Below are 23,696 nucleotides of genomic sequence, written 5' to 3' on the forward strand. Positions count from 1 at the left end.
GCCACCAGGGAAGACCCCAGCATTTGTTTTGCATTGAGGCTTAGTAGAGGCATCTGTGCACCCAGAATAGGGAGAATGGCCCCGTCAAGCTCCTTCCCCAGAACCACACTCAGGATCTCAGCAAACAGCCACCATAGCTTTGAACTGTGTCTGTGAGCATCTGTGGTTTATCTCCATTTATTTTGTGCCTCCATTTGCAAGATGTGTCCAAAGGTAATTGCTTCTTTGCTTTACAGCACTGTGGCGTGTGAAAGGGTCCATAGGAACTCTACTTTCTGATAGCTGGGGAAAACTGTAAAGGTGTACTGGAGGAAGTGGAGATGCATGGAGGGGATAAATGAGATGATAGGAAAGCAGAAGAATAAACCAGAAAAGCCAGTGTTTGTTTAGCGTGAGTAAATGCTACTATCAGTGTCCCCAACAAAGAAGTCCTAGCTTTAAGTTCAGTTACTTCCTGTCATGATATTTAATATGAATTAAAATAAGAATTAATAATCATCAGAATATTTGTTCTTATTACTACCTAAATTCCATCCATCTAAGTGTTCCGTTGCCAAAAGCAACCCCAAAGAGATGACAGAAGAAGCAGACCTCTCTGAGTTAAACCTAAAATTATTTCCTCATTGTCACCCTACCCACTTCCTTTTTAAGCCAAGTTATCTAAACTCTTTTGGAATTCATTTATCTCACAAAGTGTTTAGGCAATTCAGTTGAGAACAAAAATATGTTTAGTTTTTTTTTGATAGAATTTCTCACTGACTTTTTGTTTCTAAGAGTATATCCTTTCCATTTGCTTTAGTGTAATTATTTTCCTTATGGAGGTGATTGTTTTGAAATGAGCGCTAAATAACATTGTCTCTAGATATTATTGCTACCTTTAGCTGATATTCAGACAAGTAGGACAAACAGCTTTCTCAAAGATAGTGCTGTTATTATCATTAACTTCCATTTACTAATATCTTTCTTTAACTGATTAGTATTTAACTGGTGAATAAATGCCTCGTTAAAACAATTCTGATAGGCTCATAATGCCATCTAGTGGTCAACCTTCAAAATATCATCCCACGGGCCATTTTCTTTCTACCCATCAAAATACAGTCTTTATTCTTGAAGAAGTAGCTCCAGCTACTAACCAAGAACTATTGGTCGGTGTCCCTGGACCCTCAGACAAAGCCATGACAGCATTTCTAACATTGATGCAGTCTTAGGGAAAATTAACTTATCATCCTGTGTGCCTTGGGCTCCTCACCCATTTGGTGGATGGAGCCAATGCTACTAGAAAAAAGGAGAGTTGCACAAAGTGGTAATTTAATGCACTAGTTCATCCTCATTAATGGCATGCTAGGTAGCTCATGCTTACCATCTGGGGGATACAAGTATAATCACTCAGTTCTCTTGAATACCTGAAGTAATAAATGATATCTGTACAACTTTTTTTTCTCTTTTTCTTTTTTTTTACTGTATAGGAATTTTACAATTTTACCTAATCCTAACACCTACTTTGTGACTAGAATGGAAGTACTCATATTGCACTTGAGGGAACTAAAGTTAATGAAAATTAAGTGACTTGATCAGAGTCAGGCACCTACCAAATGCTCAAACTCAATCACGGGTTTTCAAAATCTCAGTGACTGAATGAGCCAGCAGCATATGAAAAGGCTGATAATTCAGGACAAAGGAGACCTTTTCTCAGAAATGCAGAAGACTGAATATATGCTTATCTATTAATGTGATTTACTACTTTAGAACGTATATAAGGAAAAATATATAGTTATCTCAATAGATGCTTAGAAAGCATTTGATACAATTCAGCTCCCATTCTTGATAATAGTAGAAGTCTCAAAAGATAGTAGAAGGATGCCACCATAGCTTGATAAAGATTACATAAAAGAATCCTATCACAATCCTCACATATAATGGTGAAACCTTATAATTGTTTTCTAAATCTTGGCTTTTGAGTTTCGAGGATTTGGTAAAACACAATCAGAGCAATTTTTTCCCTGAAGTGGGAGAATAAAAGCATCAAAGAAATAAGGTAAACGAGTTACATACCCGTTGAGACGGAGCCTCTCACCATGTCAGAGAGGAGGGGGAGAGGAGAAGAGAAATAATAGAAACTCTAGCAACATTTGAGGAATCCAGTGCCAGTGACCCTGGGCTGCTCTCCATGGACCTTCCCAGGTAAGGGTTCTAAGACAAGGCCCCAGAACTCCCCCTGCTGCAAGAGGATGCAGGAGCACTTGAGTAGGAGTGCTTGGGTGGTGAAGGGCCTTCTGCAGCCCCACCTGGTTTCCTACTGCAGCCCAAGGGGTGTTTGGAAACAGTGGGATAATTTTAAATCTGCTTTTGAGGGATGCAGGAATAGCTAATAAAGACACAGATCTGGAGAGGCCTCTCTGTCACTAACAGTGATCCTTCTGAATAAGGATCAGATGGAACTATGGATGTCTCAGGATGGAGACCCCACATGGTTCCCCATAACGTAGTACCTGGGATCCCCTGAAGAACCTACAGACAACCCAGGAAAAAGTGTCTAGGAGATGTGGAATTAAAAAAGAATATGTTTGTGCCGTAAGAAAAATTAGACCAATTAAGTTCAGTTATAGAAAAATTACATTGTACGTGCATAGTTTATGGAGTGAGACTCATACCTGGTACTCATACATGTAAATGAACATGCAAATGAATAGATAAAGCTCTGGAAAGACAAATGACCAGAGAGTAACAGAGGCAGGGCTGTCTCACATAATTGTGCAGGTACCATTCCCATTTTTATTCCATGTTATTTTATATTAATGAGAAATAGTATAATATAGAGGTTAAGAGTTCTAGCTCTGGAGACGTTCTGGGCAAATTACTTCACCTCTGTGTACCCTGCTTTCCTTAAGCAAGATACAGATAATAACACAAGCTACTTCATAGAGTTGTTTCAAGAATTGAAGAAGTACATGTAAATTGTTTTAAATGCCTGACATAGACTAAGTGCTCAACAATGTTAATCTTTATTATTTTGCATTTTGATGAAAATATATTTGAATGTTACTTATGTAAATTTTAATATAAATGATTTCATAATAAAACTGAAAAAAAAGTAACAACCCAAAGTAGAATATTGAAGATACCAATTCAAATTCAAAGTAATATTTAGATGGTATCAAATAGATAGCCAGCCCTTACATTAAGAAGACAGGAGTATTACAATGATGATAGTTAGATTTGCAGAGGTTAGAGAGAATTTTAAGAAGATCAGAATTTGGATTGAGTCTTGAAGATTAAAAATGAGCTCTCTGTAAACTCTGCCTGCTTGGGACCCTTGTGTCAGTGTCTGTGGGTGGATTGCTTTGTAAGGGCTCCTGGTGGCTTTCTCCTGTATCTGTGTTCTCCCTTTCTCTCCCTTTCTCTCTCTCTCTTTCTCTAGGGGACATGCCTCCTATTTCATTTAACAACCTCCCTAAACTGGACACGTGATAAGTGGTAAGGCCTTCATGAGTTACTTCAAACCTAATGAAATAATGTGGAATTTTCACCTTTTGAAATGATGTTTTAGCATAATAAATCTTTACGCCCTGATTCTCATTCCTTTTGATTCTCTGCCTTTCTATGCTGGTTTAGAAGATATTCAGGTTCCCAGGACCTTGCTTTCTTTTGCTATCAGAGGTGATAACTTCAAGGTTATTCTGTTGTAATTAGTGCGAAGTGTGAAAGCCTGAACAATAACCTCTAGTAAGGAGTGATGCAACAAGCCTCACACAGATGGCCGGGCTCACAAATTAAAATTATGTCCAGAAAGGGAATGCTTGAATATAATTCTCTGTTCCTTGGGAAGAACAACAAGAACTCACATAAAGTTACTCACATGGTTATGTTTGGAAAACATAAACCAAGCCAAGTGGATACTATGCAACTGCTTTAGTATTTAATATTGTATATAATATTATTTTAGTACATTAATAATGCTTGTTTATTGCAAAAAAAATTTTTGTTTAGAAAATACAACTGAGAAAAAGTAATCGAAACCGTAATATGACCACTGTTAATATATATCTTTCCAGATATTTTCTTATGCATAATTTTGCAAAAAAAAAATGAAATTATATGCAATTTATACACATACAATTTTATAGTCTCCTTTTTAGGCTGCTTTTACTTTAGATATGGTGAAGACCTTTCACGCTGTATTATTTTTTAAAACTGCAGTGTATTCTATTAACCCTCTAAATAAATCTCCCCTTTCTAATAAATATTCAATTATTTCCAGTTTTGCATCCATATACAAAACACTGCATTACACATCTTTGTTCACACTTGTTAAAATATGTGCTTAAGATAGTCTTTAAAATTGGGATTACTGAGTCAATGGGACACACATTTTAAAGACTATTACCTAGAAAGGTTATACCAGTTTAAACTGCTGACAACACTGTCTGAGAGTAATTTCGTTGCTTTAGGAGCTTCTCTATGTAGAAATTATGTGTACTTCTTTGTGCCGCTTCCAAGATCTTGTCTGCTGGGATTCCGGCAGTGATACCAGAGTGAGCCAGTGATTCTTACTCTTGTGCATAAACCCAACCACCTATGAGTTTCCTCTCTTCCTTTCATTCTAAGTACAGACAACTTCAGCAAACTCCTAGCCTACGGAGAATCTCTAAGTGAAGTAGTGATCTGAGTCCAAAGATGGCCACCAGCAATTCGTCCTCTCATTCTGTGCCCTTGCCTCACCTATGATACAAAGGCGGAGTCTCTTTCTCCTGCTCTTGTATCTGGGATAACCTTGTGACTTGCTTTGACCAATAGAATGCAATAGAAGTACCATCATGACAGCTCTGGACCTAGGCTTTCAGACACTTGGCATCTTATACCTACCTTCTTAGAGCCTTTTTCACCACCATGTAGAGAGACCTGCTCTCCTGATGGAGAAAGAAGGAGATATTGCTGCCTTCTGGACATCCCAGTCTTCCCTACTAAGACCCCAGACACATGGGCAAAGCTGTCTTTTATATTCCAGTGCTGGCCAAGCTCTCCTCTGGAATCAGCCTCATGCGTGATCTCAGCAGACACCATGTAGATTAGGAAAACCGTCCAACTGAGCCTAGCCAAGCACAGAATTATGAGAAATAAGAAAATATTGTTATTTTTAACCACTATGTTTTGGAGTGGTCGTCACACAGCAATAGGTAATGGAAACACCAGCTATCTGTAGTTTTTAAAGGCTATAGGCATGGCTTTCATGCACAGCTGTGGAAAAGACTGCTACCCGCCTCCTACCTTACTATATATTCCTTATTATTTTCTTAGAGACCTCTTGAGTTTTAGCTGGCTAGTTGGCCATCCAGAATAAAAAGTATATTTCTCAGTCTTCCTTGTGTCCAGTGTGGGCAATGTGACTAAGTTCTATCCAAGAGACATAAGCAGAATTATCAGATGAGACTTCCAAGACGTTTCTTAGCTGTCTTTAAAGGGAGGGTACATTCTTCTCCCTTCTCCCATTTTTTTCTTTTTTCTGCTGGCTGGAATGCTGAAATAATGACTGAGGCTCGGGCACCTATGTTAGACCCTAAGGTACCGTAAAAATGTTGTAAAACAAAAAATAAAAATAATTTGGCCCTTGATAATGATCCACCTGCCATGAACGTTCTGGACTGCCTACATTCTGACTCTTTTTATGAGAGAGAAACAAATTTCTACTTTGCTTCAATCCATTGCAATTCAAGGTTCTCTTGCTGGTTTCGACGTGTTGTCGAAAGGAATTCACAGAATTTTCCAAATTTAATGAAAGAAAACAAACAGATCCAAGTATTTCAGAGAATTAAAGAAAAAAAAAAAAACCACCAGAACCAGAACATGTCACAGTAAAAATGCTGAAAATCAAGGATAAAGAGAAAATCTTGAAGGCAGCAAGAGTGAAACATACATATAAAGGAAGAATATCAGCAAAATTCCCTTCAGAAACTATGCAAACCAGAAAATGGTAGAGTGACATCTTCAGAGTATTTAAAGAAAAAATTGTCAACCCAGATTCTCTACCCAATGAATATATTTTTTTAAAATGAATAAAATAAAGATTTCTTCAGACAAACAAAAGCTAAGAGAATTCATTGCCAAAAGACTTGCACTGCAAGGGATGTTTAAGGAAGCTTTCTAGTTTGAAGGAATATGATACCAGATGGAAATTTGGTTCTACACAAAGAAGTAAAGATATCCACTTACGGTAAAAAGGAAGATAAATATAGAAGACACGTTTCTTTATTTTTAACCATTTTAAAAGATAATTGTCTAAAGCAAAAGTAGTAACAGTGTATTATGCATTGTGGAGTTTATAACATATATAGAAGTAACGTGTATAACAAAGATAGCACAAAGATTTGAGGGAGGAAAGAAAAAGTATACCATTATAAGTTGTTACATTGTATGCAAAGTTGCATAATATTTGAAAGCAGTCTCTGATAACTTAAGGATGTATATTGGAAATCCCAGAACAGCCACTAAAAAAATAAAACATGAAGTATAAGTAATATAAGGTTCCACTATTGTAAATGGGATTGTTTTCCTAAGTTCCTTTTCAGATAGTTCGTTGTTAGTGTACAGAAACACAACTGATTTTTGTATGTTGATTTTGGATCCTGTAACTCTACTGAATTCATTTATTACTTCTAATAGCTTTTTTCTTATGGAGTCTTTAGGGTTTTCTATATATAAGATCATGCTGTCTACAAACAGGAACAATTTTACTTCTTCCTTTCCAATTTGGATTCCTTTTCTTTCTTTCTTTTTTTTTTTTTTTTTTTTTTGCCTAATTGCTGTGGTACCTGTAGAGTGGATATACTTGCCTTCTTGATCTTAGAGAAAAAACTTTCTGCCTTTTACTGTGGTGTATAATGTTAGCTGTGGGCTTTTCATGTATGGTCTTTATTATGTTGAGGTAATTTTTTTGTTGTTTGTTGAGCAGTTTTATCATAAAACGGTGTTGAATTTTGTCAGACGTTTTCTGCATCTATTGACACAATCATATGATTTGTATGCTTTATTCTGTTAATGTGGTATAGCATATTAATTGACTTTCATAGGTTGAAACACCCTTGGATCCCAGGGATAAATCCCTCTTGGTCATGGTGTATGATCTTTTTAATGTGCTGTTAAATTTAGTTTGCTAGTATTTTGTTAAGAATTATTGCATCTATATATATATATATATATATTCATCAAGGATGACCTGTAGTTCTCTTTTCCTGTGGTGTCTTTGTCTGGCTTGCGGGTAATGCTAGCCTCATAAAATGAGTTTGGAAGTGTTCCCTCTTCTTCATTTTTCTGAACGAGTTTGAGAAGAATTGGTGTTAGTTCTTCTTTAAATGTTTGGTAGAATTCACCAGTGAAACTATCTGGTCCTGGGCTTTTCTTTGTTGGGAGGTTTTTGATTACTGATTCAATCTCCTACTAGTTATAAGTAAGTTCAGTCTTTCTATTTCTTCATGATTTTGTCTTGGTAGGTTGTATGTTTCTAAGACTTTATCCATTTTTTTCTGGGTTATCCAGTTTGTTGGTGTACAACTGTTCATAGCAGTCTCTTACACCTTTTCTTTTTGGGTCGGTTGTAATGTCTCTTCTTTTATTACCAATTTTATTTATTTGAGTCTTCTCTTTTTTTCTTAGTCTAACTCAGGGTTTGTCCATTTTGTTTACTTTAAAAAAAACTCAATCTCATTGTTTTTTTCTCTATTGTTTTTCTATTTTCTATTTTATTTACTTCTGCTCTAATCTTTGTTATTTCTTTCCTTTTACTAACTTTGGACCTAGTTTGTTCTTTTTCTAATTCCTTGAGTTGTAAAGTTAAGTTGTTTATTTGAGATCATTCCTCTTTTTTAATGCAGGCATTTAAACTTCCCTCTTAGTACTGCTTTTGCTGCATCACACAAGATTTGGTATGTTGTGCTTTTGTTTTTGTTTGTCTCAAGGTATTTTCTAATTTCCTTTTGATTTCTTCTTCGACCTAATGGCTGTTCAACAGTGCGTTGTTTAATTTCTACATATTTGTGAATTTTCCAGTGTTCCTTCTGTTACTGATTTCTAGTTTCATACCGTTATGGTCAGAAAACATACTTGGTATGATTTCAACCTTTTTAAATTTGTTAAGACTTGTTTTGTGACCTAACATGTGATCTATCCTGGAGAAAGATCCATGTGCACTTAAGAAGAATGTGTACTCCCCTGCTGCTGGGTGGGATGTTCTGTACATCTGTACATGTCTGTTAGGTTCATTTGGTCTATAGTGTTATTTGAGTCCTCTGTTTCCTGTTCTGGGTGTTCTGTTCATTATTGAAAGTGGGTTATTGAAGTCTGTTATTATTTTATTGCTCTCTATTTCTCCTTTCAGTTCTGTCAGCATTTGCTTTATATATTTAGATGTTCTTATGTTAGATGCATTTACATTTATAATTGTTATAGCTTCCTGGTGGATTGACACTTTTATCACTATAAAATGTCCTTCTTTGTCTCTTGCAACAGTTTTTAACTTAAAGTCTCCTTTGTCTGATATAATTATAGCCACCTACACACTCTTCTGGTTACTATTTGCATGGAATATCTTTTTTCATGCCTTCACTGTCAGTTAGTGAGTGTCCTTAAATCTAAAGTGATGTTCTCTTAGTCCACATATGCTTGGGTCTTATTTTTTTAGCCATTCAGCCACTCTATATATTTTGATGGAACATTTAACTCGTTTACTTTAGTTATTGATAGGAAAGGATATACAATTGCCATTTTGTTAGTTGTTTTCTGTTAGTCTTGTTGTTCTTTTTTTCTGTCTCTCCTCTTGTTGTCTTCTTTTTGGTTTTGTCATTTTTTTTGTATTGATATGTTTTGATTCTTTTTTCTTTTCTGCAACTTCTATACAGGTATTTTGTATGTGTATGGGGGGGCTTATATAAAATATCTCATAGCTATAACAGTTTATTTTAAGCTGATAACAACTTAAGTTCAATCACATACAAAACTTCTAAACTTTAATGACTCCTCCCCCCAACACACACACTTTATGTTATTGTTGTCACAATTTACATTTTCTGATTTTTCACCAAGGAAATCTGTACATAAGCTATTGCTGAATTGTGTTTATGGGAGAAAGGAGGGTCCAGGGCTTCCTACTCAGCCATCTTGCTGATGTTACTGCAACTCAATTCTCATCTTTATTCAAGTATTTATTATTTATTTTCTCCTAACCTGTATAATAGGACTATAGTTTTCTTGGAATATTCTGGTATTTAACATAGCACAATACAATTTTTAAGGCAGCATATTAGCTATTAAATTTGCTGCAAATACATCTAAATGTGTAAACCCAAACAACTGGAAGGAAAGAAAAGTAGTGAAGTAACACTATCTGTATGTGATATAAATTAAGGAGTCTTGATAACTGATGAAGGCTTGTTAAGGTCCTCTTTAGGTTCTTCAGGGTCTTAGACAATGATGTGTTGATTACTATTTAACGATCAGTGCTCCAGAATTGGTTGAACAAATCCTGATTTGGAATGTTTGCTGAATCCTGCGGTGTAAATCCTCCCACCGAGGCTGATTCAAACTACCAACATGATGTCATCGAATGAGGAGCTTGGAAGAGATGTGAAGGTATGTGTACAACTCACTCTCCAGAACTAGCAGAAGCCACCTTCAGCACATTTTAACCCCACCGGCCTCTTTTTTTTCCTTTTACTCTCTGATTCAACCAAATAGAAATATATTTCTTTGTGCAAAAGTCTTGCTCTTAATATGTAATCATTACTTAAGTTTTTGTGTATGCATTTACACTGTATATTTTTCTGCTTATTAACAATATACAAAACTTTTAAAAGAACACATAATACTTTGCAAAATCGAATTCATGTATTAATGTACATCTAACCTATATTTCTCTAGATGTTTATTTGTCTATATAGGTCATGATAAAAGTTTTATGACAAAAATATTTGGGGATAAAAGGATAAATTCCTCAGAAAATATTTATTAATGCCTATCAGCATATAGTAATCCATTGGCTCGAAGGAGAACAGAAAAGAAGGATTCATCTATGCTCATCTTAGTTGAAATTAACATGATCTGAAAGGCGAGTCATGGAGAAAATGTTTGTACCATCCTCTGGGCTCCATGTGTATCCTTAATCATATAATGAAAAGTTATTTTAGAATTATCTGTGTCTTTATTCCTCCTCTTCCCCTCCCTATGGTCCTGCTGTAAAACTTAGCAGTATAGCTAAGTAGAGACACATTATTTTTTATGAAAGTTAATTCATAATTTTACATACAAAAATAAAGGCAAAATTGAGAAATGAGATGCTAAAGATTATATATTTGTACATAAAGTATGAGAATATAGTCAGATTATAGATTCAGCTGGTGTTAGAATAAGAAGGGCTAATAAGGAGGAACGAGACTGGGTCATTTGCAGAGACGCGGATGGACCTAGAGACTGTCCTACGGTGGAAGTAAGCCAGACAGAGGAAGAGAAGTACCGTATATTAATGCATATATGTGAAATCTAGAAAAATGCTGCAGATGAACCGGTGTGCAAGGCAGAAACAGAGACAAGACGTAGAGAACAAACGTATGGACACCAAGGGGGGAAAGCGGCAGGGGCAGTGGTGCTGGTGGTGGGATGAACTGGGAGATTGGGATTGACATGTATACACCAATAGGTATAAAACTGATAGCTAATAAGAACCTGCTGTATAAAAAATAAATAAATAAAATAAAATTTAAAAAAAAAAGAAAAAAAGAAGGGCTAATACATTCCCATTTCTCTCCTGTTAGAGGCACTACCATGGAAATTTTGGAAAAGGATTGCAGTAGTGAAACACACATTGTTCTATTGCAAATGTTCCATGTTGTATTTAAGAAATATGCCATTGTAGATACCCAGTGTACCAGTGGATCTCTCTTACTGTTTGCTTTCTTTGAAGTTCCTATTAGTGCTTTTGTTTCATTTCATTTTCTGTAGTTGAAGCCTTTGGTGATGTCTGGAGGATTTCACCTGAAGTCATTTTGTAGAAATAAAACTGTCCTGTAGAGGATCTGCTCTTCCTTTTCCTGCTTTAATATTTCCTATCATCTTTCCTGTATTAGAACAAGAAAACATCAATTCAATGAGGTCAACGGGTGTGTTCAAGGTCACAGACCCAAATCAGTAGCACAGTGGTGACTACAAGGCAGGACTCTGAATATTCAGAAAGAAAGGGTTTGCCATCATCCTATCACTGAACTTGGGGTGAGGTCCCAGTCTAGGTGGGTGAGTGAGTGACTGTGATGGGGCCAAGTATTTTAACATGTTCGGGCCTCAGTTTCCTCATGTATAAAAAGTGGAAAGGACATGGACTACACCATTAGTTTTCAAACTTGGGTGGTATCTCAGTGACCTCCACCAGAAATGCGGGAAGGAGGAGTTCAAAACGCTTTACTCCCAATTCAGTCACAGTGGTTCTACTTTTAACTGTGGTATGTATTGAGGTCATAGATTTTTATTAAAAGAAGAATTGCATATACATAAACATCCATGTATGTGTATGTATATATACTGGACCATTATATATCTTAAATTCCATGATAGTTATTTTTTCTCTATATTTATTGTTGAAATTATGAAGCTTGCTTGCATTTGCTTTTAGAAGGACTTTAAATCCTCCTAATAGTAATAACTTCGATGACTACAGGAGTATAATATAATACTTGATGTGAAAGACAGGAAAAACAATGTTGGCATGTCAGTGGTAGAAAAAAAAGGCATCATTAACCTATATGTATGTATCATTATTAAAACCTGCAACAGAAGTGATAACGGAATTTTGAATAAATGACTCAAGGAAAGTCATCATCAGAATTTTTTCCTTCATTTAAAATAAAGCACCCTCCCCCCAAATAAATAAAATAACATAAAAATAAATAACGTGTGCCAATCACAGCAATCATTGTGTTGCAGCCCTCCTCCATTCCTGTTAAACCCTTTTCAGACCTCATGGCTGTAAGTGGAACATGCAATTGAGGAGAATTTAATTCCCTTTAGAGCTCACCTCTAGCGCGATGAAGGAGCAAGGTCCATAGGATTCTTCTTCAAGAGCTAGACAAACCAAGGAACATTCTCCAGGGTTTTAAATTTATTTCATAGGTTGTTTTCTCCTTTTTCTCTCTGCAAAGGTTTTTGTGAATTTAAAAAGTTACTGTTTCTCTACTGGATTGTATTCAATTTTAATCTTTTGAGACCAACTGTCCCTGTACATGAAACAAAAAAATCTTAACAAAAGCTTATATGTCTTTCTATATTTAATTTAGTCTATGACAAATTAAAGTGGGACATTATTTTATTGGAATGTTTTCATCTAACACACAGACTATTCGTAGACCTGTCTCTGGAATCTTTTTTGCCTTCACTAATGACATTTTATATGCCAGCCAATTCACATTAATGTAAACAGCATGAATGAATCCCTATGTCATCCATCTCTTAATTATTTTGTTTTGACTACTTAAATCATTCCAGTTACTTATAATACATATCAGAAGCAATTTTTTAGATCTAGGAAGAAATTAATGGTTAATATTATTATGAGTATAATCTGTAAACCCTGGACACTATTTTAAAGAAAAGAGCCAACAAACACCCTGCAAAAATGTAAAAGACAAAGGCTGCATAGGGCGTTCATATTACTAAAAACATCATTACTCTTACAAAATATACTCTAGGACAACGACTGGGACATTATGATGTAATTGCATCAATAATTAATATTAAAGTACTCTTGCTGAGATACAAAATTAATTTGGAGATGTCTGGAATCATAGATCTCACATCTAGAAATGAGCTTAGAGTCCATTGAACCAACTCCCTGTTATTACAGCTGATTTTACAGCTGAGGACACTGAGGACCAGATAGGCAACTTTCAAGGTCATCCAGAAATTTACCGGTAGATCTGGGGCAAGGATCCAGGAATATGTTTTGGCTCAAAAGTACTCATGAAAATGAATAAGAATGACCCGGGGTTTGTACTACTTAATAGCTGTGGGAGGAAGGGCAGTTTACTTGACCTTTGTGAGCTTTACTTTCCAATCAGAAGAATGGACATAATTATCACTACCTCCCAGTGTTGATGTGAGGATCATTTGAAGTAATTATGTGAAAGCACTCTGCAAATACAGGAGCGTAACTACTGGAACACTCATACATATCTTGGTATCTAAACTGGAGCTGTTGTTAACGAGCCCAGCAAGAAACCAGAATGTAACGGCGCCCCTATTGGGGAGCGCTTTACTTCTGACCAAAATCAAAATTAAAAACGACTGATACGGATACCCCCTCCGTTCCTCGGGTTGCCTTAAAAACAGGAGATTGGTTCTTAACAAATCAATGCTTACTCTAGCTCTGACTCTAACTTTAACAGCTGTTTCATCTCTCCTAAATAGAACTAGCTGTACCACTGAAATCTGAGTATATTCCCTGGGACTGACGGTTTTTTCCTAAAGCGATAACGGAGCTTATTGCATAAAGGTTAATTGCTAACTGTGGAGTGCTAATGATACCATATTGATGAAATTACGGGCTCACTGATAGAAAAAGGCTCCCAAAGCACTGGAAGCTGGAGGGAAGTTCTAAACAATAGTTATTGATTTGTTTCTCTGAGGGCCGCTAAGTAGCACAAATGACTCAGAAGAATAAAAATGATCCACAGAATTTCCATTCTTTTATAATTCATTTCTTTGCTTCCAATGTTCTACTTGCCAATAGCCAATTATAATTTTAATAATGATGTGTCTCAAAATCAGCAGTTGATACCTTGGAGAAGGAAATACTACAAAATAATTTATTCCCTTTCATCTCCTCTGTTGAGAGTGTGTTATAAAGTGTAATAATCAGACAACAGATCCTAAACCTCATGGCTTTCAGACAAATGAAGCACCAAAAGAGTGGTGGATTGAAAGTATTTGAAATCAGTTAACTTTAGAAAATGCCCCACGACCCTTAATTCCCAAGTTAGGCTTTATTCTTGTTTGGATTTGGCCCTGGAATTTATCTCCACAGTTTGTTCCATCTTCCAGTAGATCAACCCCTACCCATTCTCAACACCATTTTCATTATCATTAGCTTATATTGACTGAGCACCTCGAACCAGGCTCTGTTAAATTCTGTGTCATTTAATTATCATATCCACCCTAGGAGCTTAGTATTACTGTGTCCATTTGATAGTTGAGGAAACAGGAAGTCAGGGAGGTTCATAAGTTCCCTTAAGTTCACAGAGTTGTGATACCAAGCAGGGTCCTGTGGGGCTCCTGGGCACAAAAGCCTTTCTGCGTCCCCCATTTCTTGATTACAGGAGATAAGCTTCGTTCAGCCTCCATGATCTTCCCTGAGTTCCAATGGGCAGATTCAAGCAGCTGTTAATTAGGACAGGGAGGGGATGCAGAGACAAGGGAGGAACAGTCTAAAGAAACAGTAGTGCAGCCTTGGGGCAGGTTCCTGGTTCCCCCTCAAGGGATACACACAACAATATCTTTGAGCTGTTTTGCAGATACTGAAACCCCCGCTGGGTGGGAGAAGTTAACTGTGTGCTGCCCACAAGCACGGAGACCCCGGACGGGTTGGAACCAGAAGGTTGACGATGCTGACTCCCACTTACCTCACCACCAGCCAATCAGAAGAATGTCCACGAGCTGATCACGCCCCCTTTGAGCCATTACTATGAAACTTCTCACTACCCTCTCCAAGGGGGCACACACAGTTCTGAGGGCATTAGCCTGCTGTGGCCCCCTTTGCCTGGCAAAGCAATAAAGTTATTCTTTTCTACTTCGCCCAAAACTCTGTCTCTGAGATTTAAGTTGGTGTCAGGGTACAGAAGCCGGATTCGGCTTCAGTTGGTGATGTCAGAGCTGGAACAGGACTTCTGCATCCATGCACGTGACCCAGGGCTGCAGTGTGAAAAACCTTCTTCCTTTCCTCTTGCCCAGATCCTTTCCCAGGGACCTAAGGTTTTTCAGACTAAGACTTTCATTTTTCTGTGAAACTTGTTCAGTCCAACAGAGAGATCCTTACCAAGTTCTCTGCATGGTTTCAGTACATATTTTAATCTACCCAATTATTTCAGTGTTTGGTATAAACTTAGATTATATATTACCTATGTTTGCTCACTTACACCTAGAAATATGCTAAAGGATAAATGAGGAAAGAGCAATGATTTATAAGATCAAAGAGGGAGGAATAATTAGTTATAATTTAAGGGACTCACACAAAGGAGATGAATTTTAAGCTTCAGAGATATATATATTTATATATATTTAAGCTTATATATATTATATATTTATATATATATATTTAAGCTTCAGATATATATAGATAGATAGATAGATAGATAGATAGATAGATAGATCTCCAAAGGGGTCTAAATCTATTCTGTAGTCTAACTCCCAAGCTCCAGAATTGAAAGATATCAGCAATTACCATTCTGCTAATAAAAGGTTTTTAAAAATTATCTGAATATTCCAAATAAACAAGCCAAAAAAGTTTAAGACAGATTAATGGAGAAGCCATCGTAAAAGGAGCCAAGCTTCATCAATTTATTTTAGATCTGAGACTTCAAGGGTTTAGGGAATCAGGGATACAATCTGTGGCAATGACTGGATCAGGAAGACTAGAAAACAAAAGGCACAGTTCTTGAGTATACGGCATTTCACACTGTAGAGCTTTGCCATCGTGAAATTAGAAAAGTACATAATTAAGTCATATACACACCCGTCATATGCACAAACTATGTTACGCATTCTTTAGTGAGTGTTCATAAGAGTTCTCCGCCAGTTCCTCTCAGTTCCTCATAGCACAGGTGAGAAGAAAACAGTGGCTGCAGTCATGAAAACACAGACTTCCCAAGCTAGACAGGACTTTATTTTCAATCTAGTTTAATGCCATTCTCGTTATATGATGAACACAAGATCCAGTGAGGTCCAGTGATGGTACAAGACCTCACAGCCACTTAGAGGTTGAGCCCGTACTGCAGCAACTAATCTTTTGGGTTCTGATTCGCTGCCCTTTCAGCCCCACCTTGTTTTTCTCCATCACCTTGTGTCCTCTTGTGGTTCAGGATGGCCATCTGAAACCGTGTCATCCCTTCCTCCCCAAGGGGTTATCTAAGTAGGAGATCATAGAGGAGAACAACTCTGTTTACACCATGCATCAATTTTACTCACTTTTATATTGCTACTTTCCATTCACAAAAAGACAAAACAAACAAACAAACAAAACCACACATCTCTCAAAATGATCTCTGCTTGCAGAGACCAAGAGACCTTTCTAGTGAGTTTCCATAGATACAGTTTCTGAAAGCAAGAAATATGACTCCGTTTTGGCTGTAGAGCTACATGTGTCCTCTTACTTCTTACTGCGGTGTCTGGATCTCTAGGGGATCTTACACCTGCCCTCTTCCTGGAGTTTCGGGTGTCAGTTATTGTCACTCTCTGCTTGCTCCTACTTGTGTCACATAGCAGGCCCTTCAGCATGAAATTAGCAGGGGTGTAATCAGAGATTTGAGACTCCTTTTCTCTGCCCAGCAATGCAGAAGCCCACGTGAGACCCCTAATAACCTTATTTTATTTTGCTGTATTATGGGCTGAACTTCTTTAATTGAATCTTATATTGTTCCCCAATTAAAGAAACCTCTCACTAGCTAAGACTTACTGGTCCCAAAGGCTGTGTACTGGCTTTATTGAGCATTTCTGGGGCATTTCTGGGTACCTTGGGTCACCACTGTACTTCCCCTAAAGCAATATTTCTTAGAAAATGGGACAGCTGAAGTATTTGTTAGAAAAGCAGATTCCTAGAGCCCACCCAGGCCTACCAAATCAAACGCTGCATTTTTTCCAAGTTCCTCGGGTAATTCTAATGTGACCTAAATTCTGAGATCCTCTGCTCCAAAGATAGCAAGTGGAGAATTGGGGCAAATTCTGTCAGGAAGCGGATGCTCTAAAAGCTCGCTACTGAACGTGTGGTCCACAGACCGGCATCAGCATCACCTGAGAGCTTGTAAGGAACGCAGAAGGTCCAGCCCCACCCCAAGCCTAACCAACTAGAATCTGCATTTTAACAAGACCCCTCATTAAAGTCTGTATTTTAACAAGATTCCTGCACAATACAAATTGAGAAGCACTGCTCTAAGAGATTTTTGCCTGAAATTCATTTCTCTTGCTGAAATCCCTTGGATAATTGCCACTATCTTCCCTTGCCTTTTATGAGTTACTTAGAGCTTTAGGCAAAAGCTGTCTTTCATAAGAGGATTTCAAGAGATGCCAGCTTCCCCAGGGCAGCCCGAGGAACTTCTGTTTTAAGGCAACTTCTCAGAGTTCCGGCTACAAAGAAGACAGCCTCTGGCCATTGCAGACAGGCCTCCGGGAAAGTGAGTTTGCCTGGGGAAAGGCCAAGCAATAACTTCTTTGCCCAACATCCTTGAGTCTGGTTGAAGGTTAAAGAGGTAAAGCTCTACTCCTGTGTTTACTTCCCTGTTTAACTCACTGAAAATCTTGAGTAAATTTCAAATATTAATCCCAATTAAAAGAGTCATCTATAGGTCTAAGATGGTCCACAGTGCTGGCAGCACAGCTTATCCAGGCCTGAGTCTCCTGTTAAATTGCAATTTCACTTTATTCTCCAGTGAGATCAACTTGGCCAACTTCATTTCTTTTTCCTATGCCTATTTTCCACGGTGTGGTGGAAATGACTGGTCTTCAGGTCAGAAATTCTTTCTTATTTATTGGTTATATTGTGAGGCCTTGAGCAAATAACTTAAGCTTTCTAGGTTTTTTTCCTTTCTTTACTTACAAAATCTGGGTGATAGTGCTTAACGCAAACTGTCCGGTGTTAGAGTTTTATTTATTCTTTTGTTTTTTAGGATAAAGGGAAAATCTTTTTGCAAGTATATTTTACAGCTGTATGGTGTTTCACAAATGTGATTTTTTTTTTTTAATGCCAAATTGATGAACTTCAAGTCACAGCTCACAGATTTCTATTCTTTTTCAAATCTTCCTGGACCCCCTGCTTTTCTCCCTCTTGTGATCCACTAATATGAAATGTAGATCTACACCGATACCTGCGACGCCTGCCAGACACCACCTTGCACCCTCCATTTGCTGTCCTTTATCTTTCATCTTCCAACCAGACTTCTGTAATGCAACCCCGATTATGCCAAGCCAGTCTCTGACAGTACATTTTGCAAATGAGATCCTTTGGGATGCTAGATCAGATAGCCCCCTGAAGTCTAGACACCTTCCAGGGAGCGCACTCCATTCATTATTCATGCACGGGTCTGCCATTTAGTCACCCAAGAGTTTTTAGGATAAAAGCCTTGCTTTTCCACCCCCTTTAGATGGTATAGATGAACAAATCAGAGTAATTCCTGACACTGGCATAGTGCTTTATATTTTGTACTGGATTAAAACAAGCAAGATCTCGTTTTGACTTTCATTTTAGAAAATCCGTAAGATCTACACAGTAGGGATGTTTGAACCTATTATAGAACCCAAAAACAACTTGCCTGGAAGTCACTAGCTAGTAAATGGCAGATGTGCGTCAAACCCAAATCTACAAGCTCTGACCATAACCCTGGGTGTCTTACAGCATGAATGAGGGTCAGGGTGAATTTGCAAAGCAGAAAGTAGAGTGGAAATAGGAACCCCCAGCCCTCAATATCAATTCTTTCCAAATGTTCTCTCTCTCCCCTGGGCTCCCAGAATGCTATTTTTATATTTTCATTTTTGTACTTATCACGTTTTGTAATCTCTTTTTACGAAACTTTCTTTACTAGTGTAAAAACTCCTGGAGGGAAGACAACATAGCTTCTTTACATTTGTAGCTCCAGGACTTAGCACAATATCTGGCACTTAGTTTCATGTAGTACATGTGTGTTGGATGCATTTCAAGAGTTTGTGTAGATGCATTGAAAACCAAACCAAAGACACTATGCATTACGTTCACTGTGCTCGAATACAGGAAGCCCAACTTAGAAAATCCATCCAAATCCATCTTGGTCCGCTGTAATGTTAGACCTGTAGCTTTGACACCAAACACTGCCCTAGTCATTAGAAAGGGTATCTAAACTTTAAATTACAGAGGCTAAGAACACAGGTGAACCCAGACTACCTGGATTTGAACCCTGGCTCCATTAGCTGTGTGTGCTTGAGTAAGTTACCTTGCGTCTCTGTGCTCTGTTTCCTTACGTGTAAAATGAGGGGAAATGATTTTACTTACTTGTTGAGATTGGGAGGATTAAATGATTTCATATCTATAGTGCTATTAAGCATTTATTAGTAAGTATCATTAGAGCCACCGTTTCCCATTTCATTTTGATATTAGGGACAACAACTTCCAAACTGGAATATTAATATTAATATTATATGTTGGATAATATCAACTTTATCTCTGTTCTTATCCCAATGTCATCAAATGATGCCAAATCTGTATGTGTAAGTATAGCTGATTCTCTTTGCTGTACAGTAGAAACTAACACAACATTGTAAAGCAACTATACTCCCATAAAATTTTTTTTAAAAAAGAGGCCAAATCATCAAATAATTTCACTTATCTATCCAAACACTATACAAGTGTTTATTTAGCACCTACTCTTTACCTGGCACTATTCTGGGCTCTAGAATTACATTGTTCAATACAGTGTTTGGCTATATAAATTTACATCTAAATTAATTAAAATTAAATAAAGTTAAAAATTCAGTTCTTCAGTTGCACTGGCCACATTTCAAGTACTCAGTCACTACATGTGTTTGTCTGGTGGCTACTGTATTGGACAGTACAGATATAGAAAATTTCCTTTGGGGCAGAAAGTTCTGTTACATAGAATTGTAGTACAAATACAGAGATAGAAGCTGACATTCTACTAAGGAAGAGAGATAAGAAGCAAATAAATACATAATAATTAGGAATTAATAATTTTCTATGAAGAAACATTATATTCAGTTACTGACACATTGTTAGAAAAATTAATTTTGATACATAATTACTTAATGAGCTATCATATAATTATATTAAAATTATAGCTGGTTTACCAATTACAAAAGTAAAATATGTTTATTGTAGAAAATTTAGAAAATACAGAAAAGTATAAAAAGGAAAATAAAAATATACCTAACAGTATTTTACAAAACAATCATACATATGTATCCTGACATTTTATTTGATATTTGTAGATTACGTATTTTACCATGTCAATCTTTGAAGTACTATTTTCAGTGTCTACTTAATAGTACAATTTGTGAATTTGGTGTTCTTTATTTTATCACTGCCTCATTAGAATTTAGGTTGTTTTAAAAGTATTCTAATATCTAAATGAATATCCACATATATAATTCTTTGTCTGCCTTTTTATTATTTCTTCATGAAAAATCCTTAGAGTACCATTTCTAGAGCAAAGTTATTGAACATTTTTAGACTCTTAACTCATGTTGAGAAAAGACTTTTCAAAAATTTGAACTTATTTGTGCATACATCTATTCACCCTTGGCAACAGTGTATTTGTTTTATCTTTACTGGTGTATAATTGCTTTACAATGTTGTGTTAGTTTCTGCTGTACAACAAAGTGAATCAGCTATATGTATACATATATCCCCATATCCTTTCCTTCTTGAGCCTCTCTCCCACCCTCCCTACCCCACCCCTCTAGGTGGTCACAAAGCACCGAGCTGATCTCCCTGTGCTATGCGGCTGCTTCCCACTAGCTATCTATTTTACATATGGTAGTGTATATATGTCCATGCTACTCTCTCACTTCGTCCCAGCTTCCCCTCCCCCGCCACCCATGTCCTCAAGTTTGTTCTCTACGTCTGCGTCTTTATTCCTGCCCTGCCACTAGGTTCATCAATACCATTTTTTTTTAGATTCCATATATGTGCGTTAGCATATGGTATTTGTTTTTCTCTTTCTGACTTACTTCACTCTGTATGACAGACAGTATATATTTTATTTCCTGTAATAGTGGAAAGTATTTTGCTTAGACTTGTATTTCTTTGGTAATAGTGAGAATGAGCATCACTTCCAATATATATCTTCGATGAACTATCTATTTTAGTTTTATACCAATTTTTCAATTGCAAAATTATATGAGCTCTTTGTATTTTAAGGATAGTAACCATTTGTCTTTCCTATTTGGGGACAACATTTTCCCCAGTTTGTTGAATATCATAATCATGTTTCCATATTTTTTAGATGTAAAAGTTCTGAAACTCATATGTGGCAAATTTCTTTCCTTGCTTTTAAGTTTTGAAAGCCCCTGTGTTTAGAAGAATGCCTGACACACCATGAATGCTCAATAAATATTGGATAAAGGAAAGGGTGAATGAATTAATGAAATATTTGACCCATACTGACAAACAATAGCTTCATTCTTTTTCCTACAGATGCAGGTCAATCCTTCCAATCATTCGAATGTAACTTGGAACTAGAAGAAAAAGTTAGCATTTGTATTGATTTTCTGATGGTAGCGTATTGTCTCCCTGAATGGAACCTCTTACAAGGCCCATGATCCCGCGTTTGTGTACATCCAGCCCCCGATGGACACTGTAGCTATTTTCCATCCCACAGGATCAGTGGTTTTTGGTAGTCATTGTACTTTTTTTAATGGTAACTTCACCCATTATTTAATAAATGTTTAAAATCCACTTCCACCTTTCCTCAGTATCTACCTGGCTTCTTCTCTCCTCTTTCTTCTATTAAAATTTTGAGCCTGCATCCATGATAAAAAAGGATAATTAATTGAAGGTCAGTGGCATGAGATGTAAAAAAAGAAAAATGTGTCTTGCTTCTCAATATTTTCTCATGAAATCATAGTGATACAATCTGTATTGGGGAGGAAAGACATAAGTCAGCATATACATGGGCAAATAAACTTGTGTCCATGGAATGTCTGTGGAGGTATCAATGTTCATTCATTAGAACTGCCGCTCTCCCACGGGACCGCATAGCCTGTTCATAATGAGCTGTGCGCCCTCCTCCGGATGGTTTCCTCTTTTGGGCACATACAATTCCATAACCCTGAAATGCTCTGGTCAGCTTTGCGCTTTGCCTGACAAACATTTGTCCTGCAAGTTTCAGTGCAAATGTTGCCTCTTCTGTCAAGTTGTCCTGATTTGTTTATATTGAATTAGGCCCTGTGTTTCCTCATTACGACAGCACTAGGTGCATATTTATATTATAACTTTCAAAACATTGTTCTTGAGTAACAATTTTTTAACATTTAATTTGGAAATAATTATACATCCACAGGAATTTGCAGAGATAGTGCAGAGTAGTCACCTGTACCCTTCATCCAGTTTCCCCCAGTGGTTATATCTTACAAAACTATAGGAAATTGGCATTGGTACAATGTGTGTTTACAGTTCTATGCTGTTTTATGACATCTGTAGACTCATGAAACCACCACCCAGCCAAGTTACATAACTGTTCTATCACCACAATGATCTCCTTCATGTTACCCTTTTGTAGTCACACCCAAATCCCCCATCCTGAACCCCTGGCAACTGCTCATTTCTTGTCCATCAGTATAATTTTTCATTTTGAAAACGTTATATAAATGGAATTATACAGTATGCAACCTTTGGAGAAAGGCTTTTTTTTTTTTTTCACTCAGCATAATGCCTTTGACATATCACTGATAGGTGAGAGATTGTGTCTGTCATTTTGGTTTTTATTTTCTGTTTGTTTCATCTTTTTGTTTCAGTTTTAATTGATTTTTTCCGGCATTCATGTAGGTTAATTGAACATTTTTTTGTTCCGTTTTGATTTATCTACAGTGTTTCTAAGTATATCCCATTGTATAACCTTTTTAGTGAAGACTCTAGGTATTACATTATATATGCACCCTGTCACAGTCTACCATGAACATTTTGCCAGTGTGAATGAAATCTTACCTCTCTTTACCCTCTCCCATTTATAATATAATTATCTAAAAAGTTTCCCCTGCATACATTGATAACCATATCAGAAATTGTTCTAATTTTGCCACAATCATGAAATATAATTTAGAAGACTAAAGACTAAAGGAAAGCAAATTATTCTAATTCATAGTTTTACTCTCTTGTTCTTTCCTTCCTGATGTTCCAAGTTTTCTTCTTTTTTCATTTCCCTTCTGTTTACAGAACTTCCTTAAGCCATTATTTGAGGGTAGATCTGCTGACAACAAATTCTTTTAGCTTTCCTTCTCTTGAGAGTGTCTTGATTTCCCCTTTATCCCTCAAGGTTGTTTTCACTGGCTATAGAATTCTGGGTTGACGGTTCTTTTCTCTCATCACTTGAAAAATATTGTGCCACTTCCTTCTGCCTCCGTGTTTTCTGATAAGAAATCTTATTTGAATTGTCAAATGAACTGTTTTTCTCCTATAGGTAAGGTGTCATTTTTCTCTGGCTGCTTTCAAAATTTTCTTTGTCTTTAGTGCTCAGAAGTTGGATTATGATTTGTTTTGGCATGTATTTCTTTGGGTTCATTCTGTATGGGGTTTTCTCAGCTTCTTGAATATGTATGTTTATGTCTCTTGCCAAATTTGGGAAATTTTTAGTCATTATTATTTATTTTAGTCCCACTCTTTCTCAGACATGAATGTTACATATTTGTTATAGTCCTACAGGTCCCTTTGGCTGTGTTCTTTTTTTTTTTTTTTCCTCCTGTCTATTTTCTCTCTG

General features: G+C 36.7%; 1 protein-coding gene across 8 annotated transcripts in view; it reads right to left on the reverse strand.

Annotated features, from left to right (window-relative positions):
* Positions 1 to 10,367: 10,367 nt before the first annotated feature.
* FUT10 (fucosyltransferase 10) overlaps positions 10,368 to 23,696 on the reverse strand; it is a 285,646-nt gene continuing 272,317 nt past the window's right edge. For 6 of the 8 annotated variants that reach the window (XR_009499873.1, XR_009499874.1, XR_009499872.1 and 3 more), the window contains one exon: positions 15,603 to 16,149. The gene's annotated coding sequence lies outside the window, so the exon portion shown is untranslated. Of the gene's footprint in view, positions 11,100 to 12,049; positions 12,166 to 15,602; positions 16,150 to 23,696 lie in introns of those variants that run through there. The other 2 variants (XR_009499870.1, XR_009499868.1) reach the window with 2 other exon arrangements.

This window comes from Balaenoptera ricei, chromosome 21, assembly GCF_028023285.1.
Source record: "Balaenoptera ricei isolate mBalRic1 chromosome 21, mBalRic1.hap2, whole genome shotgun sequence".
In the NCBI taxonomy this organism is placed as follows: Eukaryota; Metazoa; Chordata; class Mammalia; order Artiodactyla; family Balaenopteridae; genus Balaenoptera; species Balaenoptera ricei.